Genomic DNA, 16,422 nt, shown 5'->3' with positions numbered 1-16,422 from the left:
TTTACGAGGAAATTGCCACTTGAACAATGGAAAGAGTAGATATTAGTCAAGCTGGTTACCTTTAAGTCACATCACATGCTTGACGTACTGATAGATGTATTTTGATGCCGGTGTCAGAGAAACAAGCCTCAGTCTTCAAGATAGCGCATGATGCGCTGCTTGCCTCTATGAACTCAGGAAGAACGAAAACGACAACATTTCCACAAGCTTCATTTTTTTTCAGTTTACAGCTACCTGAGTAGGTATTTCTTTATATTCTTTGTTGTGTTGTGGTACGCCTAACATTTTTTTCTGACCTCTGCAGTTTTAAAAGTGTATCCATCATCAAGTCTAAAAATGCATTTGCAAGTAAATTAAAATATGTAGGGCTCATTTTGACAAGATTTTAATGAAAGGATGCTGAATATAATACTTTATGGAAAGGCTGTTATTTGTGGTTTAAAGCAACAGAAGAAATAATTTACATCTTGCATCATGCGAGTGCCTCACTGTGGCAAGCCCTACGGGACAAGCACAAAGTCTCAAATCACAATTGTTGTCTAGAGGGCTCCCCCTAAAGTTCTGAAATGTAAATCTCTTTTGAACCACAGTGAACATAAAACAGCAGCAGTATAAATGCGTTCAATAACAGACATAGGGAGTATCTTAAAAAGCTAATTCAATGAATGTGCATTTCCACACAAGCATACAATTCCAAATTATAACGTCACTGCTGACACAAACACTAACACAGCATGAAAGGTGTTCGGGGTAGAGTGCCAATATTTTTGAGCAGTGAACCTTGGTTACCTTTTTGTGGCTCCAAAAGAAGCTCAGGCCTGCACAGCTCAGTTCTGTAAATGTGTTATTGTGAAAAGCAGGAAAGACAATTTTCACAACAGCAAAACTTAAAATATTTTGTTGAATTGCACAACCTATTTTTTTTAAGCTATTTTTGGGGGGTTGTTGTTGCCCTGAAATTTTGAGTTCATCCAACTTTTTTCATTGAATTAATTTCTGACTGCTCAGAGAATCTGGCTCAAATTTTGGTATGAATAGTTAAGCTCAGTGTGAAATTCCTATTCAACGTCAAGAGCTCAGTGAAATTTTACACACTAAACGACTTTATGATACTGGATGGATTTCTTTTCATGGCGGTTTAATAAATTTGTACACTTGCACTCAAAAATTGTCCAACTCTATTGTAAATCAGAATTTTTCAATAGGGTGTCACTTACAACAAAACAAAGCCTGCATACTGGATATATTCTGGAAGGCCAAATGTAACACTTGAATGAATGTGTGGTCCAACATTTGTCCAAGCCACTCGCAGAGACGTTTGCATAGCGCGGCTGAAGAACGTCCAAAATTACAGCGAGGCGGCGAATCTTTGATTCAGAGCTTCAACGTGGCCCGACATGCTTTTGACAGGCTTGAGGGCTCGCATGTGTTGGCTCTGCAACCATAGAACAATGCTCGCTTGTTGTTTAGCGAAAACAAAGAGAAGTCAAATGACAGCTGTGAACAAATACGGCGGCAGCAATTGGGAAGTCTGGCAAGCGGGACACAAAATATTTGTCTTTACTTTTCAACTTCAAAGCCATAATCACTAATTTGGCTATTAATGGAGTTGTGTGATAAGTTGATCTCATGGTAAAATCTTGTGCCATTTTGTTTGCTGCTTACGTCTTCAGGAGCTGCACCAGTTTCTTAGGGAGGACAAAAATAGGTTTTAATTTACAACAATTACCATTACACCAGTCATCAGCGTAATTACAAATGCGTCAGTTGTGCTTGAGCACAGCCTAAAAAAAGAAACTTGTCATTCTAGTCACGTTGAGTAACATAAAAAGACAAACTAAACAACATACCAACTAGAGCTCAGAACTGAACCTTAAATCGGGGAAGTCAAACCAAAATAATTATTTGCAATAATATGTTCTATGTGGGGCGGCAGGGTGGTTGACTGGTTAGCACGTCGCCTCACAGTTCAGAGGTCGTGGGTTCGATCCCGGCCCCGGCCTCCCTGTGTGTTTGCGTGTTCCCCCCGTGCCTGCGTGGGTTTTCTCCGGGTCCTCCGGTTTCCTCCAACATTCCAAAAACATGCATGGTAAGTTGATTGGACTCTCTAAATTGGTGTGATTGTGATTTGCGGATGTTTGTCTCTGTGTGCCCTGCGATTGGCTGGCAACCAGTTCGGGGTGTCCCCCGCCTACTGCCGAAGACAGCTGGGATAGGCTTCAGCACGCCCCGCGACCCTTGTGAGGAGAAGTGGTATCGATAATGGATGGATGGATGGATGTCTACAGATCATACTTCAGGTGGAGCAATGACATTTAGTGCAAGTGTGCCAGATATTTCTTTTTAAAAGAGTCCTGGGGTACTGTATGTGGAATTTTTTTTTTTTTTGACTGTTATTCGTATGCATCCACTGTGAACAGACCACAGTTCTAGTATTTCAACGCAAGTTCCAAAACTATTACATTCATGAACTGTAGCGTATGACCAACACTTGATAAATATACTATGAAACAAATGTCGTTTTGTGGAGGCTTTAAATGAACCTGGCAATGGTATAGTTCCCCATTGTCAATGTCTGCTTAGTTTCTCGGCAGACATTTGATGAGAATTGTCTAAAACACATGTGGAAATCACAAACAAAGCTGCAGTCTTTCAACACGTTTTCTTCAACATTCTGTTTTCCTTTTATTGGTTCATTCATCTCATCTGCTAAATGTGACTGTTGAAAAGTGTTTGGAACACGCTTCAGATTTAATTTCCATGGAGCCCGTCCTTGCACACTACGAGCTTGTAGGTGTTTTCTGTTAGCTGGAGTGAAAACCTGGCTCGGGGCTAAGGAAAGTCTATCTTTTGAGTATCACATGGTTAGCGGTGCTTCCTAGGGGCTATATTTATGTACTCCAACTGCATTCCCCTTCCACTGAAAGTCCAACTGGTGGGTGATTTGTCTCCATAAGAGAGTGCCATTTACAAGCAGCCATGCTGGGGTGGGACCCCGACTAGAGGACTTGTTAATAGCACACATCCACTTCACACCAGATGCTGTCCAGAGCAAACCAACATAATACTGAGAGGCATGTCAAAAGCAATTTTCTTTGAATGCTTGGCCACACTCTTACATTTTATTAGGTCTGTTTTTTACTGCACATTTTTTGCGCCTTGCATCTGTCCCACTCTTACAACTAGCGTGTTCATTTCAACTAATTAAACACTTTTGAAAAGGCTGTGAAAGTGACAGATCAAGAATATAGTGAAGAGATATGAAGAAAATGCAGAAGAAAATGGAACAGAAATTGGAGTCTACAAATATTTTGAATATCAACTTTTTCTGCCGTCTTGAGCTACCGTGGAACTAATTACAACTATTAATTAAAAACAGATTGGAAATAATGTAAAGTGAATTAAGGTAATATAATCAAACTGCTGCTATGAAAAAACTAGATTCTTTACTGTTATACACATATAGAGAGGGATGAAAATAAAACTAAAATAATGTGCTCAATCCTGTCATATCATATCTTTGAACCAAAACCAAATTTTTTCATGATTAAATGTACGGTAGTTTATATTTTGATGAACCGCACTGGTCGTTTATGATTATGTGTTGCCTTAAAATGCTTAAAATGCCAAAAATAATTTTTGCCCTCTTGATCCAATTATTGACTGACTATTCTGTTTTATGAATTTACTGCCTATGTTAGGCACAATATGAAAAGAAAGCTTTTTAGATTCATCAAAAGCTTTGCGGGGGCAACGCTTAGACACACATTATTCATGACACTCTTGGCGACTAGGATCAATTTAGGAAATCTCTATTGACATTATTGCCCCCACATTTCATAAAAAGATTTATTGAAAAATCTGAGCTCGGGTGATGGATTCAAGTGACTGAGAAGGAAAAATATGGAATTTACGGTCTGCTTTTACAGCCGGATTTCTGGAATAGTTGTTACGGGACATGACGTTAAGTTAGCAGTTATAAACCTGTCCTCCATAAAAATGACCTAATCAGACGATCCCAGTGGTTATATAAATTGAGCCACTTGATTTGTCTTCAATGGGCTGCATGTGCATATAAAACAACGGCCATCATTGTCGCCGTTCAATGACGACCTCGTATATGATGATAATATGATGAGTTCTTTTTTCTAAAAACATGATTAAATTCTCACTGTTCTCCTGCATGTACTGAAAAAAGTATGACGTAATCAACCCGTTAAAAGATGTTTTATAATGGCAGAACTGTCAACAACAAACCATTTTAACTTGTTACACATTGTTATAAGACAATGTAAGTAAGTCATAGAGATCCATTATCAACTGGAAGTTATCATAGAGTATGTCGGTTGGCAAAAAAAAAAAAAATCACCTAGTCGCATTTTTGTGCTCTTTCTGTAATGCCCAAAGATGCCACAAGATGGCGCCAAATCCCTGGAAACAGAAAAGTAGTAATAATAAAATAGTTACTAGTAATAGTAGTAACAGTCATTTTTGTTGCATTTTTAAATACAGCAAAAATGTGCCATACACATTTATCGGACATCGTGACAATATACGTCTACAGAGGCTCGCTCTTTTTGCTGTTGACCGAGTTAGCGATGGATAAATGCTCAATCAGCTGTGAAACGTCCATTTAATCATCCTGAGAAACCTTCCTAGTTTATTTGTGCTGCAGCTCCAGTTTACATTCCCAAACATCCACCATATTAATCATTACTTCATCAACCCGTCCGACTGACAAGAAGTATAAGGCACCTCAGTCGGCTAATGTGTGTATGTTTCTGTCTGGCGATGTGTTTGTATGCGAACTGGTATTTGAGAGGGGTTGCCCCTTTGATTCACTCAACACTCACTGTGTCCAGTAGAAATATTGAGTTTTAGTGCCAGTGTCCTCATGGGCTTCTCAAATCCAACTTTTGCAGGCCAAATGGGAATCACTCACATTTGAGTTTTTTTCTCTCCGGAGGGAAATGCAATGATTGATGTTATTTTGCAGGAAACAACATCAAATGAAAACACATGAAGTAAAGATGTCAAAAAAAAATAAAAAAAAGAGGCGGAACTGGCTTTTGAGTGCAACTTTTTGGACAAAACACAGGCCGCTTTGACAAAAAGGCACGAGGGGTCAGACGTGCGCGTGACAGCTTGAGTGATGTGCGCCTTGGCACAGCCTCTCTACCTGCCAGCGTAATGGAATTCAGGAGGACTCCATCGCCATCGACAATGAATCCTTCATAAAGGAGTGAGGTATGAGTTTATCACCCGGGATGAGAAGCATGTTACATTTGCCACTTTAAAGAAGACGAATGGGTCACTCGTCCATTTACATGCTCATACATTTTCATGAATCTTCCTCCGAGTGAATTTGATCTATCGGTAACAAGATAAATGATGAGCATAAAGCTTTGGCAGCTCTGACATAAAACAATCTTTCATTTGACGCCAAGTCTTTTACTTTTACAAGACGCGCCGTCTGTCTTAGCAACCTTGTGCTTAACAGTCGAGGGAGAAATTGAGGATTCTTTACATCCAAGACTTCCACCTAAAACCCACAGACTGTATTTTATAGTATGCACATATGGTGCTTTTGTGACCGCCAAGGTGAACAAAGGCTCGTTTTGTTGGACTTGGTCAATGGAGACACTCAGCCGACCGTGAGTGTTTGAGATGCATGAAAATAGCCTGAAAGGTTCACTTGGCAGTTGCCAGCACTAGGAAATCTCTGCAGCAAGAAGAGCTCGGACAATTTTTTTGCTTAGACTTGTAGGCGCAAACTTGAGGTACGGAGCCCTGTACGATGGGAGTGACTCAACTCAGTTCACAAAAAGCAGCTCTTTGGCAGCTATTATCAGCAAACAAGTCATTAGCCATTGCCACTCCTACTTGAGGTTTACTGTAAACAAAACAAAGAGAACGGCACATTGTGTATTTAAAACACCCACAAAGTCTAGCCTTAATGCTAATGCTAACACACAGGGAAACACTAACGAATAGCCTCTATGTATTGGTGTTATAACCTTTTAGGAACAGATATTTGAACACGCATGGTGGAGCAACACAGATAATATAACAATGCTCAGAGGCATATATTATTTATCCTTTGTGAAAAACTACTAATAGTACTGCTGAGGAGTGACGTCTCCTCTCCATGTACAGTATATATGTATTTCTGCATTATACTTCCCCCTGGTGGCAAAGGCCCACAAACCAGAAAAATCAGCAAAACACTCATTGAATTGAAGCAAAAAGTTTAACAAAACTAGATTAGTTGCTTACATTTTATTGAATTATTTGGTTATTCTACATTTTTATAAAGTACAAAAATCTAGACTGCTAATTTTCATTACTAATATACACATACATACAGTAATCATTTTTTTGTTTGTTTTGTTGGAACAGATTAATGGAATGTCCCTTGATTACAAAGGGGAAATATGATTTCAGGTTTTTCTAGACACACGCGTCAAGCCACTGCTGTAAAGTGTTCTCATATTTGCGATTCACTGTGCCAAGGAAATACGTTGAGGTGAGTTTAGTAACTTACTTTGGACAAAAATAGTGCTTTACTGCTTTCTTGTGGCATCAATAGGAAATTCTTTTTTTTTTTTTGGTGGTGCATTAATTACACGCAGATTTTTGCTATTCACAAGGATCTTGTTTTTTTTTAAGTTTAACCGTGTTTAAAGCGTGTAGGAGGGATTGGTAAAACTATACAAAAGTAATGAGGATGGTGAATTAGCGCAGTCCAAGGGTTAGATCCACATCCTTCAATCGCTGCCACTCAAGTCCTGTTATTACACAACTGGTTGGATGTAACCATGAGAAACATTTCACCAGAATAATCCGTCTCTGACCGTCACGCAGATGAGCCTTTTAAACCAGCGGACGGGCAAAACGATCCCGCTGATGGATCCTTTGCGGAGACCGTTGTGTTGTAATTTGAAAAGCCACATGTCGTCACCGCCGGGCGAGGGCGGCGCACCGCCGACAGAATGATGTATCACCCAGTCGCTACAAATGATCATTTTATTCCTCACCCCTAATTTCACTTTATGTTGCTAATGGAAAGTTTCGAGTAAGCCCAACATCCGACAAGCGAACTGGTGATTAAGTTGACCGGTGGGTGAGAGTGCCACATACATGCTGACATCATCCTGTGACGCCGGGCCTCAGGGGATCGGTTTGACTGACCAAACATGCTAACAAGCCGTCGTGCAAGTTTTGTTTAAGCGCGCTTTTGTCTGACACAGCACATGGCCTCCTTCGGTGGGGGCATCTTGTAATTCACACCCGGATGGGCTACGTGCAACGCCGGCGTGGAGAAGGGAGCTCCTGTCTGCTGCGCGGCTCCGTGACAACGCTGAGAGCTCCCAGACGCCCTGTATGATTAATGACTTACGGCCACGCGGTGTGGAAGCCTGGTAATTAGCTACAGGCTGATTAAAGACAAGTAAACTTCTGCTGATAACCCGATTCTGTTTCTCCCCAGCGCCGACGCTGGCATGTGGAAGCTCTTACTGCCAGGCTTGCAAGAAACAGACCAATGTTGAGGATGATGAATGTAGTCTCCAACAGGCGTATACAGCCTCTAATTTAAAACTATTTAGCGTGTGACATATTGGCGTTGTGCGCTCTCTGTCTCCCTTCAGTCATGTTTGTGGTCCGTGACGTCGTCCAAGTTTCAGAGGGCTGTTGTTTTCACTCTGGCATGGTCATGAATAACGTTTTGTGCTGGCTCCGTTCCCCCTGCACACCTTGGGTTCTTTTGCCGCCTTGTCCAAACATTTGCCTTTGCTTTATTAGCGAACAAGGAGAGTGGCGGCCTGCCACGCAAAGTAGTCAACGAGCAGATTTTAACGTTCTGGCTGTCGAGATGCAGACAGGAGAGCGCAAGACGGGCCAGAAAGTGGACAGCAGTGTGCAGGATTAAGATGGGAAGAAAAAGGCCTCCAAGTTCTCAGTCGCTTGCCAAAATGAGTCACTCCGCGTCTTTCCTTTAGGTAGACCCACAGCTGGAGCAAATGAACAATGGTTGGACACTCAAAAGACGGTGCCGGTTCCTTCGGATTTGAACTAAAAGAGTCATTCATAGATCAGCCTTTCACAAAATTAGAATCGGGCGCCAAAATAAGACCTGGGTCAAATTTTATTAGGTCAAGTAAAATTCTGTCAATGACTATTCATTGTCAAGTAGACTTAAGAGTGTTTTGTATATTGAAATAAATCAAGGTTTTGTTATTTGTCATAACAGTGGTACCTCTAAATTGAATTCAAATATCCTAAAAGTAGTAGTGTACAGCAAACACCAAACAAATCCTGCCATTCAAACCATCACAATGCTGGACCAGACTTTAGCTCAGTGAGCATGGAAATGATTAAATCCAAACGTGATTATTTTTGTCATGTGACCACAAGGTTACTAGAGATTAGATTAGACGGATCTGATCGACTGGATTAGACAGGCGGATATTTTGCATTTTGTGAAAAATTGGTGATTGATTGTAATGTCACAATTTGCCGTGCGATCAATGATGTCATTGATCAGATCCGCAAAATACGACATTACAGCAAACAATCTTGTTCACTCCAGGGATGTTCTTCACTGCCATCATTAATAATCCAAGGTTTCCCAGAATATATACAGTAGTTGGATTTTCTTTCAATTCCTTTCCAATATTTTAAAATACATTTGTTTTTTGGGGGGTTGGAGATTGTCAGGTTATCATTAAGAAGAAAGAAGAAATGCTATTTTTACTCATGTTACATTGAGCTACATTCCGCTCGTTCTTTTCATTTTTTCAATGTAACTATTATTGCTTGTGCAATCTCTTCGTTTTGGTTTGTCAGAGAGACTTCTGCTTCGGGCGCTGTCACAAGGTTCTTTCGACCATCCAACATAACCACTAGCGACATTTGACTCCATTTCAGCAACCAATCAAACTGAGCCAGGCAGTCACATGACTGCACACAAAGTCTCTGCGGCCACACACAGAAGCCTAGTTTTCAAACCCATCTCAATTACGTGAAGCATGGCAGAAACAATGGAGGAAACAACAGCATGCAACTTGTAGTCAAAGAGGCAGAACGCCCTAGATTCTACATTTAATCGATGTTTAGCTTGTATATGTTATGAGCTGTGCCCTGTGTCTTCCTAAAAATGTCAACATTTCAGCCGACAAGAACTCCATTTCAAACTTGTGAGGTTTCATTAGAAGTAAATTTAAAATTGCCTTAAATAATGTGTAATCTATAATTGATTTAATTAAATTGGTACTGTTGGGAAAAATTTGAATTTGCACATTCGTATTTGTTATATTTTTGTCTTTAATGTCCATGCATTGAATTAAAAAATAACTCAGAAGTAATTTACCAGTTATGTAATACTTGAGTATTTTCACTGAATAAGTAATTATTTGGACTCCTTTTTTTTTTTTTACTGAGTTGTAAGTTTACTTGAGTCATATTAGTAAGTAAGTAGTAAGTATTACCCATATGTATCAAAATGCAATAATCAAAGTAAATAGTTGTATGAAAAACACATAAATATAAAACTATCAAATGGAAAATAGAAAGTACACCAGTCTTGTCTTCTTATCTAGTTCATTGGGTGCCATTCATAACCCCTGAAATGTCATAATCACAGTCAAAATTTGGAAGAAAAACACACCGAGGCCATACATATAAAATAATCAAATAAAAAACGTACAAATAATTAAGCCTGCTTTCCTGTGTTTAATGACAACTTATTCTTACACCATACCCCCCTCTTTATCCTATTGGAAAAGTTGCTTTCTAAAAAATAACACTCAAAAAAACGTCCATCAACATCAGGGAATGAATTGTGTTCCACTTTGGAGGGTCCACTGTAATTAACGTGCATGGCAATAACAAGACCATTATTTACATTGTGCAAAACTTTGGGAAACTGCCACAGATGGTGAGAAAAAAAGCATTACTGCGAGCAAATAAACATCACTGTCACCCGACTACTAAAACATAAACAAGATGTGCGCCAGATGTAAAAACTGTTCTTCTAAAATTGCCACGTTAGAGACAAACGCCAGCGCATTTGTTATCTCGCTGTGGCAAGTGTGAAAAACGAGCCCTTCTCCAAATAAAATAGATGACTGTACGTGCGAGGCGAGCGAGCGTCTCCACAATGGAAAGGACGGTGCCAAAGGGCAGTCGGCCACCCACTCTCCTTTTATCACCCCTCTCATAATTAGGTTGGTTAACATACTGCTGTGTATGCAGCCATATTGACCGGGAGCCTAATCACATTACTATTGAGTTCCCGTCCCTCCTTGCCCCAGGTGACGCTCGCCAGTCCAGAGTTATGGCCCTAACCTATGGGAGGAAATTAGCTGTGGACACAAGTTTGTTCTTGTTCGCCACGCTCCGTGTGAAGAAGAAAAAAAAAAAAAAAACGACCAAGGAGGGCGGTGGCACAGAGTGAGAAGTGGAAGAGGAAGCACAGTGTTCTGCATAGAGAGGAAGGCATGAAAAATGCAGGAAGTGCAGACAGAGGTGCAGCGTGTGTTGCTTGGGCTGGCAGTCCATTAGGCCTGATAGACATTTCACTTACCAAAGTCAAATATAACAGTCAAGCATTCATTAATATGAGGAAGGGTCCACCGAATCAAACCCACCATCTGGTTAAGACGACAGTATAATCTACAACTCGTGATTAGTTCTAAGGGGAGGAATTTCACTTTAATCTTTTTCGGGGCTCGAAATTTCCATCTGCACGGCTCGGCACACCATTTTTCTTCAAGACAAATGTGCTGTTTTTCATGTTCCAAAATTAGATCAGAAGAAAACGATTAATCATGTCATGGCCTGGGAAAGGAAACAAAGATCTGATTTTTCTCTCTTCCCCGCTCCCCGCCCCCATCCACAGACGCCACCACCGCTGCACACTCGCTCCACCCCTTCCCTCACCTTTTCCCTGTCTCTCCCCCTAGCCCCGCTTCCTCGCTCTATCTCATCCTGTGCCTTGTCTTTGGTCCGGCATTCCTGAGCCCTATCATCCTTCCCTGCCCTCGTGCGAGCTATTTTTCTCTCGGTGGCTCGGCTCTGACAACAGAAGAAAGGACACGCGGGCTGGACGATTAATGCGAAATGACGAGGCGCCTTCAATTAGCATAGCCTTCCACTCTCTCTCTCGCTCTCTCTGCGTGCCCGCCCTGCAGCGGCGAACAACAGATGGTGTCCCGTTTGTGTGCGACACCCCAGCCGAATCTCAAAAAGTGCAAGTCACCGGGACTGCAAATTAGCGAGGCCGCGCAACTGTCAGGTGCTGGCCTCCGCTGACAGTTGTAGCCCATTATGGGAACATTGATGTTTTCATAGTGTGACAAAAAGGATTCCTTTTTCCTTCGCCTTACAGAGAGCCTGTCTGTCAGCCAGCTCTCAAGTCATAACAAATCACTGGCACTCAGCTGAGGCTGAGCATTGGGAGCGTCGGGGGAAGATAAATGACCTGCAGGCCTTTGAAGTGCTTTGGCAGTTCAGATGGCTCGGTGGCGCTGACAGAGAAATATACACAACAGCGTAACCAATAATGAGAACATTAAACATTCCTGCCTCCTGACAGGCTGACAGGAAAGCCCGGCCTGACATCAATCATCTTCTGAGGCATAACCTTGACAATTAGTCTCCTCTTTGCCTCCAGCTCTCAACCCTGTGCGCTCTCTCCTGACTCCAAAACCCACACCGCGACCGGCTGCCAGGCTCAAGGCGGATAGGATGGCGGCTTGGAGATGACAGCAAAGAGGCAGAAAGGAATGAGGGCCACCATCAGTCGACCAAGACAGATGTCCTATCTGGGTATGGAGGTGACAGGCGGATGCGGGCCAAAACATCCCAACATGTCAGGGCATCGCAGTGGATTGCCATCATCGCTAGAATGGCATCTGACTCTACTCGCTTTCCTTTCACCTTGTGCGCACTGTGTAAAAGCTACACTTGTCATTTCTTCTCAAAGAATAACTACTTCAGAACCATCATACACGATATAGCCTGTAAGCCTGTATTATAGTGCGCCTTAGTATCGGCAAAACAAACAACAAAACTCTTATGTTAGTGCTAGCATTGCTGCTAGCATTAGATATATGTTAGTAAACTGGAATCACTTCAATTGGACACTGGTTGACTTCTGATTTACTGCAATACAAAACAAAATCAATTGGGAATTTTTGAGAAAATAATGCAAATTCATGAATCCATTATACAGTCGTTGGCATTATAAAACTGTACAGGAAAGGTTTTAGTAACACTTAAATTAAATTAACTGTTGTGAATAATAAAGCATGATAACAAATCCTGTGTGGGAGATTACTGCTTGTGCCTGGGAAGTGAGTCGCTTCACATTAAGGGCTCTATTTTCATGAACGGCGTAAAATCCAACATGGCAAATGGCGTAACGCTACAGTTTGTCTAATTTCCCAGACGAGCACTGGTCGATGAATATGAAAGAGGGAGATCTGCGCCACCGTGGGAGTGGTCTGAGCGGACTTCAATCATGGCCAATCAAAGCGGCTCCTCTCGTTCCCTGACACTCTTGACAGAGAAGAGCGCAGACAACCGGTTCTTAACATGGGCAAAGCGATCAAATGGGGGTCCAAAACCTCACGTTTGCAGCCCCCCCCCCTTCCACTGGACGGCAGAAGGTACAAGTACTGTAACTCTTTGTCTACCTATTGCCATTCATAAAAGAAACCAGGTTTGTTCAACTCGACAGTCCAGAGTTCACACTGAGAAAGTAAATAAGCGAGGAAATGTAATTTATTCAGGCACATATATTTTTGGTTTGGGGATGTGCCAAGATATTTTTCACATGTAAAATATCGCTGGCATTGGGCCGAATGTCATAATTGAATGAATGTTATATTTTATCTATTCAATTGATCAGTTCTCACGGGTGGGTGCTCTTTGCCAATGCAATGCTAAAGCTTGAACAAACATGCCGTTTTTGGGGTCTCCTGAAGAGTGATAACTTTGGAGGGTCGAGGAATCCGCCCAATGCCAGTGATGTGTACCTCGGCTCAATAATGGTTAGGAAAGACAGACTATATTATCTTGACTTATTTAGCACCGCTATAAAGCAAAAACACAAACAAATAGAGGCACCTATGTATAGTCTTTTAAGTCGATAAAACCAATGTACGGTGTACATATGAATATCTGCATAGTGCCCATAGGTCACAGATGCGTGCCTCTGACTAGTACTATATTTACAAAAAAAAAACGAGGGCATCCGCCGAGCCATTTTGGAGTACAGTATTTGACTTGTGTTTCCTCCATTAGCCAAACGCATGTAAATCATCACGGACAAGCTGACCCCCCAAATGTTTGCGCTCTCTGGTTTCCAACACTTGTGCACCGCTCTGGCGGAACATTTTGTTACCGCACCAAGAAAAGGTGATTTATGCGGATTGCGGACATTTCCCCTTTGACTAGCACATTCGCAAAAAAGGTATGTCAAGGATGTGAGGCGGTTAGTACAAGCAACCTTTCAAGAGTTTTTTTGAAAAAAATTTTATACCAGCTTATTGGCCGTGCAATAAATATCTGGGTGACAGGACCTTCTTGCGGTTACCTGCAACTGAGCTAGGATAATTATCAGAGTTTGAAGATGATGTATGACTTTCATTACCCTTTGAGATGGGGCAAACTAAATGAGGACACAGCTAACTGCCATGTAAAGCATTTTGGCATGAAGAGAGGGGAAAGGCCTTCATTCTCTTTCTTTTCTGGCTTGAGGTTGTTGCAGTTGTGCGGCTATAATCTCCCTCTCAGCCCCACCTTGTTGGCTGCAGGAGTTCACTGGCTGTCCATAAATCAACAGCTGCTTACAGCTGAAACTAGCCTGAGTCATCAACATGTAATAAGCACACTGACAATTTCCATCCCAACTGCATTAAGTCGCAGTTCAAACAGTCGAGTTCTGCCTTCCTGCAGCATGCGCCTTAATTTTGTCGTTCTCGCCTCCTCGCTGTCAAACACATGTTGAACTTCTTAGCGCCGACCGATCCGGTTCACACTCAAACAAAAGCTGATAGAATCACGAGTGTCTTCTATGCACAAAGTATAGGCTCCAAGTGGGCCGGGTAGGAAAAGTGTTTCCAGAAAGCAGCCCTCTCAGGGGGCTCGAGCGGTGGAGGCTAATGTCTCACATGATGGCTTTAAGTATGTTGGCATCCATTACAACGACAGAGCCATGCTCTCCCGCTGACATGCCGATTCAATTCAGGCAAGCTTCTCATCCATCATGGGGCGGGGGTGGTGACGGCTGGGTGGTACAATGGTGACACACAACTCTTGTCAAGTTGGGGCAGGTGGTAAAAGGTAGGTAAAAGGGTTAGCGTTTCACTTTTTGGGAGGGAAAAAAAAAATCTAATGATTTTGACTTTGAGTCAGTGTATCAAGCTGTTGAAAGCAGAAGAGGCTTTGTGGAGAAGCTAGTTTGCCATCTGAAGCATTGGATCCCAACCTTCAGCTGAGGCACATATTTGACATTTGAAGAACCTCCACACCATCAAACAGAAGTGTCACAAAAGGTACATGATCTCATCTCAGACATAAAGATATTTTCTGTTGGATGAACGACAACAGGTGGATACAAAGACTAATTGTACCGCCTGCCATCTAGTGGAAGAGTGTTTATTTGTTTGCCTTTCACTATATGATTTGTTGTTAGCATAGATACAGTTGATAGAATATGAGTAGAGTGAGTTTAACCATGTTAGCTAGGTTAGCATGTCTGCATTTCATGAACTGTGTTTACATTTACTGGAAAACTACCACAATGTGATCATGTTGATATATTTGTCAATTGGTACACTTTCCATGTGTTTATGTGTTGTTTATTTATCAGGACCTTTGTCCTATGAACCATTAGACAAGATCTCAGCCGCTATTTGGTTTGTTACTTTTTTTTAAAGCGGACGGAAACCTCAAAATTGTCTTTACAATAATATGTTCGATGCACCCCCGCTAGTCTAAACCTGGCATTCTGATTAATATTGCGTTTGTTGAATGGAGTAAAGCAGTACAATCCAGACATTTTTAGCCATCTCAGCGGGCGGCCATTTCGTCACTTCCTGTCCACTGAAAATGACATCACAGTTGCCCAGGTAACGAACAATCATGGCTCATCTGTTTTCTGAAGCTGAGCCATGATTGTTCGTTACCTGAGCCCTGAGGAACCATGATGTCATTTTCAGTCGAAAGCAACTGATAAAATGGCCGCCCCCTGAGATGGATAAAAACGGGTGGAATTTCCCACTTAACTCATATTCCACAAACACAATATCAATCAGAATGCTGTGTTTAGACTAGTGGGGCTGCATAGAATATATTAGTTTAAAGATTTTTCTTGGGTTAACTTCCCACTTTAACCTATGCGCAACGTCTTTCTATGTACAGTAATGCACTCCGTATTCACCATTGAACTATTGAATGTTACACATAGATAATGCAGAATGAGATCAAAATAGCCTTTGTGTTTACAACTATTTGTCTGACATGGATCATGTCTAAAATGCAGATAATGGATAATCTATAGAACTAAAACTATTGATAAGAGCAGTCTTAAATGTCAGTACTGGCTGACAGAGCACCAACCTTGGTGACTGGTGGCGATGGCAAAGGTGTTCCAGTCATCGATCACATGGGTGTGTTAGAAACGACACGTGAATTGATCAGCAGGAGTCAGAAACGTGCTGCGCAGCTGGATACTGAGCACAAGGGGGAGGGACTGTGTTTACAGTGCACCCAAACATGATGCGCACTGACAGCATTCATCACAAAGCGTTTCTAATGACTAGTGAGGGTCGTCGACGATGTCGTGTGACATGATGAAGCTAAACGGGGAGAACAGATTTTCTGCTCGACATGATGTACGTGCGTGCATCAGTGTCGGCCTTGTATGGCGTCTCTTCAAAACGCAACCAAGATTGTCACATGTGGCGCTATAATGGATCGTGTTAGTAGTCGTCGATTAATCAAGCATCCCCAAAAAGCGTATTAGGACATAGACATTCATCATGTAATACCTGTGCAGTTTTGGGAATTTATCTGACCTGATTCCACTATACAGTATTCGTGTTTTCACTGTATTAGTACTCTGCTCTACACGTGTATTCTTCTTTTGACAAGCCAAGCAGATTTTGTACGGTTTTGACATGGTAACATTTCTCCACTGTAGTACAGAAAAAGCATTACCATATCAATTTCAGTTTCCCACTAATTACTGGGTGTTTCAGTTCATATAAATTCCTACTTAATTCTCAAGCTTCTATGGTATAATGCGATTTGCACTTTACATGGCAAATATCATCGGGGGAGGCAACTACAGCCACAGTTCATGACATCAAACCATGTCAAAAGAAAGGAATCAAGTGAATCTTGAAAAACTGT

The 16,422-nt window shown here is 41.7% G+C and overlaps 1 long non-coding RNA gene across 2 annotated transcripts in view; it reads right to left on the bottom strand.

The window, feature by feature from the left end:
- The window catches only part of LOC147139918 (uncharacterized), a 70,226-nt gene that overhangs the window by 8,491 nt on the left and 45,313 nt on the right, over positions 1-16,422 (bottom strand). The window lies entirely within an intron of this gene.

Source organism: Filicampus tigris, chromosome 11 (assembly GCF_054856515.1).
Source record: "Filicampus tigris isolate MCC_2025a chromosome 11, RoL_Ftig_1.0, whole genome shotgun sequence".
In the NCBI taxonomy this organism is placed as follows: domain Eukaryota; kingdom Metazoa; phylum Chordata; class Actinopteri; order Syngnathiformes; family Syngnathidae; genus Filicampus; species Filicampus tigris.
This window is presented reverse-complemented; position numbering and strand designations above follow the sequence as displayed.